The sequence below is a fragment of the Coffea arabica genome, chromosome 11c (genome assembly GCF_036785885.1).
Source record: "Coffea arabica cultivar ET-39 chromosome 11c, Coffea Arabica ET-39 HiFi, whole genome shotgun sequence".
Taxonomy (NCBI): Eukaryota; Viridiplantae; Streptophyta; class Magnoliopsida; order Gentianales; family Rubiaceae; genus Coffea; species Coffea arabica.
Genome location: NC_092330.1, coordinates 42,252,163 through 42,258,201, shown reverse-complemented (window position 1 = coordinate 42,258,201; position 6,039 = coordinate 42,252,163).

The following is a 6,039-nucleotide window of genomic DNA, read 5'->3' as shown; positions in this document are numbered from 1 at the left end:
TTTATATATGAGGGTTAAAAGACAAAACCCTAAAGGCCTTTGATGGGCTCGTCGTGGTGGGGAATCGTTAGGTGTTGTAATTGGGCCTGTGGGTTAAAAAATTCTGGACTCTTAAAAGCCTATGCAGAAAATAGAATTCCACTTTGTGAAATCTACTTAAATTGACCATCGATTTTGTTAACCCACTTTGAAATATTCGGGGGTTTCAAAATTCAATTAAATCCCTCTAAAATTCAGAATGACTCTTCTCTATTTAGTAGTGATGAGGATTGAATAATAGTTCAAAGTTTATGCTTTTTGTATCCTGCTCAGCATTTTTTTTTCTTTTTTTCCCAATTCAACTTGAGCAAAAGGCTTCAGTTGTAGTTTTGACATCGGGAGAATTAAGTAGGCTGACTTCAGAGCAAATCGGGCAAAATTATTTTCCCCCAATACTTTGCTCAACTTACATTACATAAGACTGAACCCATTACATCTAAAGTTGATCGGGTTGTGTTTGAGCCAACCCAATCCAATAGACAAGTCTAATCACTTGTGTTTCCTATCTTTAAAATTTTGTAATATTTTCAGTCCAATTTAAAAAATAATTAAAATACTCATTTTACAGAAAAGAAAATAAATTATTAATAGTCCTTTTGTTGCCCTATTATTTTACAAAATAGTAAATATATTAATCGAAAGTTAAAACTAAAGAGAGGATGCAAAAAGATGAAGATATAAATTTGATAGGTTAAAATAGAGTAGCTTCAACCATAAGCAACATGCTTTTTTAAAGTACAACATATAATAAAAGTTTATTTAAGATGTTTTCAAACTACAAGTAATTTTTTTTTCTTTGGATTTTGTCTATTTGGTACTTTACAATTGTATAAATAAGTAATGGATCGATGTTATTTAATTTTATTTTTGTAAGCAAAATTGTTATAATTTAGGGGATTGATTGTGATTTTAAGATTGTAATATTGGGCCAACCTTAAATTTTTTGTATGCTTATCATGTTTCCTTAGATTACCTAATAAAATAAATCTTTCATTTTATATAAAAAATGTTTTAAGTGTATTTTAGATTACGTCCATCTAGCTCTCACTAAGACTAGAAATCACGATTAAAACCTCAACATGCTAGAAAATTAAATTAGTACAAATTTCACCTTACCACTCAATACAAAACTCTCAATATATTACTACCGTAATGTTTAAAACTAGGCCTAATGAGTCGGGCCAGCATAAGTTCAAACTCAACTCATTTAATTTATAACATTTTCGAGTTTTGAGCTACAAGATTCGGGTTAATAAATGTGAAATTCATACTTAACTCACATATTATTCGGATTGTGAGCCTTATTCGGGCTTAACCCAAACTCACTTATTACTTCTTAATTTTCTTAATATAATTACTATAACTATTAAGTTGTAAAACTAATTTAACATTAACAAGACTATAATATTAAAACTAAACATGAATAAATAATAGTTCTTAAAAATTATATAAACCAAAATTTTTTCGACAATATTTATATTTAATTCATTCAAAATGCATGAAAAATAGTAATAAAACATGCGATCATAAGCCAATACATCTTAAAAGTTGTAACTTTTTTTTATATGATTTGTGTTCTAGATCAAAAAGAAATCAACCAATATTATGCCAACACAAAAATTTACTCAACCAATAAGAAAAATTAGAGATTTAGTTATGCATTACTAATATTGGCTCTCAAGAAAGGTCATGGAAGAGTCTTTAGATGTATTTTTGTATGTTGTAATTTATATATATTTAGTATTTAGTAATAATATATTTGGATATATAATTATACATAATATCAAAATATAAATATTATATATATAGGTAATTAAAGGGCCGGATCTATATCGGGTTTGAACCTAATGAGACCCAAGCTCGGCTCATATTTTATTCGGGCCTAATTTTTAGGCTCAAATTCATATCGGTTCACTACAAGGTCGGGCTCATCGGACTTTTTGTCGAGCCAAAAAAGCCGAGCTCGGACTGGCCGAATCCCATTGACAGTCCTATTTAAAACTAAAGGGAAAAAGTTACAATGTACCAAATTACAATTTCTTTCGCACCTTTCTTTATCGATCAATTCTCTGACTTTTAATCCCTCTTTAAAGTTATTGTACTGCCTACGAATCAAGAACGCAACCAATTTCTTGCCAATCTTGAATTCCTCGTTCACTAGATGCATGACCATGATATCCTCAAAATCATGGCATACCCAACCAATCAACCCTTCAACCATCTTCAATTCTTTTTCTAGGTTGGATTTGTTATCTTCAATCCTCCTCTCATAAGATGCCTTTTCAACCTTCTCGGCCCTATATTGTTCAAACTGGTCCTTCCTCTTATCAGCTCCAACATGTCTCTTCAGAAACCTAACAATTTGTTCTATCTCAGCCTCAATTTCATTCAGTCTTCTTCCATCTTCTTTGAGATTAATAAGGGCTGTCTTGATGTAATGGCGGAGGATGTGTATCTTGCTCCCTGCAATGTCTTTATTAGTCCTGCGCCATTGAGTCATTTCAGAGATTATGTGTGAAACACTAGAATGATTGTATAACTCAAGAACCAAGATTGATTATTGATGGCGAAGATGACGCAATTCTCACAGAAGAGCAGTTTTTCTTGAGGAAAGTTTCTTTCTTTAAATCAACAAAACGAAGGCTAGAAGCAGCCATTGTAAAAAGGTATATTTTATCGTGTTCTCTGACTGTTGGTAATTGCAAATTCCGGGTTGCGAGCTCCAAGTAACATTAGAGAAGAAAACTTATATTTTGATCTCGGATCTACTCGACTTAAATTCAAAAAATCGTCTATGTCACCCTTAATTCTACTAAACCATGAGATAATGAGAAATCCTACTATGAGAAAATATGAGAAAGGTGGGAGTTTCGCACGCTCACTTTGAATAAGGGCAATTTGCTCAGTTTATCCTTGCAAGCCTGTTCCTTTCCCAATTCTTGCCCTCATTTATACGACTCCTCATACCTGCACTCTTAGGGGCCGCTTGGTTCATGTTTAGGAATCGGAATTGTAATTGGAATCATTTACAAAAAATTAGTATGGGTTTTGAGTGGGTTGTGGTCAAGGTATCAATACAATAACAAGCGCTTGGTAGATATTTGTCAGGAATGGATATTACATTAAAATTTGAATATTTTATCATTTTTAAATTTATTTTTGTTCTCTCCTTTTTGTTCTTAATCCAATTGCTGAACATCCTTCTTAACTGAATTGCAGAACTTCATAATGACCATTAATGGATCAACCGGTGTTTTTCTTGGATTTCAAGATCACAAAATCTGTTTACGTAAACCCCACTTGTAACGTGAAGATCATTAGATCTAGTTTCTAAACAACTTTAAAAAAGAAAGAAAGAAAGACTCAGATTTGCAGCCATACAACCCCCAAAAAAGATGAGAGCCATCGTCAGATTGCAGCCATACTCCACCACTTTAACTCCTCCTTCATTGCAGCCATACAACCCCCAAAAAAGACTCAGATTTGCAGCATAGAGCACAGAGCACAGAGCCGTCGGCAACCAATCAAGATGAGATTCTTTGGCCAACAAAAATTACTATCACATTTGCAGCACAGAGCCGTCATAAGCTGTGGAAGATTGGAAAAAAAGAGGCCTGCTACACCGGTAGGAGAGAAATTAGAAGATTGGAGAGGAAAGGGAGAGGCCGGTTTGATATGGAGAAAGAAGCAAATAGGAGAATGTGATGAAAATAGAAGAGAGATGGTGAAACAATAAGTGAGATGAAATAAAAAAAAATTAGATTTGGAATCAAACGTGGGATTTCACAAAACCTCCCAACTTGGTCAGGAATGGGAGAAGTCCAATTTTTTAGGAATGATTCCAAAATTTGTATTCCAATACACTTAATCCAAGCAACAAATAAGGGATTCATTCCTTTCTGTGATTCCCAAACCCTCTAACCAAGCAGCCCCTTAGTCTAAGCCCGTCCAATAACAAGGTTCTCGCAACTCGAGAAAGGAACCAGAGTTCAATTCGTTGGATTTTTTCATCGATGAAGATTGGATCTCTAAGCACACGTTTAACACTTCCTAATTTTATTGAGTTTTCTATTATTTGACATAATCTAAATTATTCCTTTCATTTGATTCAAAAATTAGGCAATTTGAAATATATCTGCGGCAATTGCATGATCTTGTGCTAAGTGGAGCAAAAGATGTTTGCAATTCTTAGGGGGCGTATGGCAAAAGGGTATAGGAATGAAGAAATGGAATAAACTCCATAATTGGTGTTTGGTTCACTGGTATGGAATTGAAAATTCGGAATGATTTCTAAAAATTTGGCATTCCTTCGTTCCTTAGTAAAAGGGTGGGTTTTGTCCAAAACCCAAATGTAATTCCAAAATCTTATAATTTCATAATATTTAGTATAATTAATATTTATATATATATTATATATTATATATTTATATTTATATTTATATTATAATATATACATATATATAATATATTATAATTATAAAATTTTATTATAATTATATATTTTATTATAATATTAGTATATTATATAAATATATATTATAATTATTTAGTTAAATATAATTATATTTATATAATATATATTATAAATTTATTAATATTATATAATAATATATTTATAATATATATGTATATTTATAAATGTATATTATATGTGCATATAATTATAATAAATAAATGTATATAATATTAATAAATTATATTTATTATTTTAAATATAATAATATATAATAATAACTATATCTAATTAATATGCATTATATTTATATAAAATATTAGTACAATTAATATTTATACATTATATAATTATAATTATATATTTATATTATAACATTCGTATAATTATAATTAATTATATACATAATATTTAATTTAATTAATTACAAACTTATAATAATTATATAATTTTATTATATAATTATATATTATAATTATTTAGTTAAATATAATTATACTTATATAATATATATTATAAATTTATTAATATTATATAATAATATATTTATAATATATATGTATATTTACAAATGTATATTATATATGCATATAATTATAATATATACATGTATGTAATATTAATAAGTTATATAATTATAATATATACATGTATGTAATATTAATAAGTTATATAATAATAATTATTATTATTATTTTAAATATAATAATATATAATAATAACTATATTTAATATGTAATATATATTATATTTATATAAAATATTTTTATAATTAATATTTGTATATATTATATAATTATAATTATATATTTATATTATAACATTTGTTTATTTATATTTAATTATATATAATATTTAATTTAATTAGTTACAAACTTATAATAATATTATTATTAGTTATATGTATTATATAATATATATTAATTTATGTAATATGATTAATATTATCAATTATACTAATAATTATACATGTTTACTAATAGAAATTATTAATCAGTTAGACAAAATTTACTAATACATTTATATTCATATATTTAATTAGTGAAAATTTCTTATATCCCATTTACAAAGAGCCAATAACTATCATTCACGATGTGGTTTATAATATATTTATTATATTCCATTCTGAAAGAGTCGATGAACCAAACATCAACTATAGTAATGATACACATTCCAGGTACTTGAACCAAACAAATGTATTGGAATGAATGATCTCATTCCAAACTCAGGATATCCGATTTCGATTCCGATTTCGATGTGCGCACCAAACACCACCTTAAGGATGTAGATTTAAGCATGATTTGGTCAATAAATGAGTAGGTAGACATATGACATACTGACACATCTAAGGGAAATAAAAAATTTTAGAAAATGGATCTTTGTTTATTTCGGTGAAAAGTTAATCAAAATTGGAATTTGAGAACCTTTGGGTGCTGCAGCGGCTTAAATTAACACATAGATATACATGGATTTAAAAAAAATTATTCATGCACCTGGTTAATGAGAGATAAAAAAATTCATTTTATAAAATATAAGGGATAAAAAAA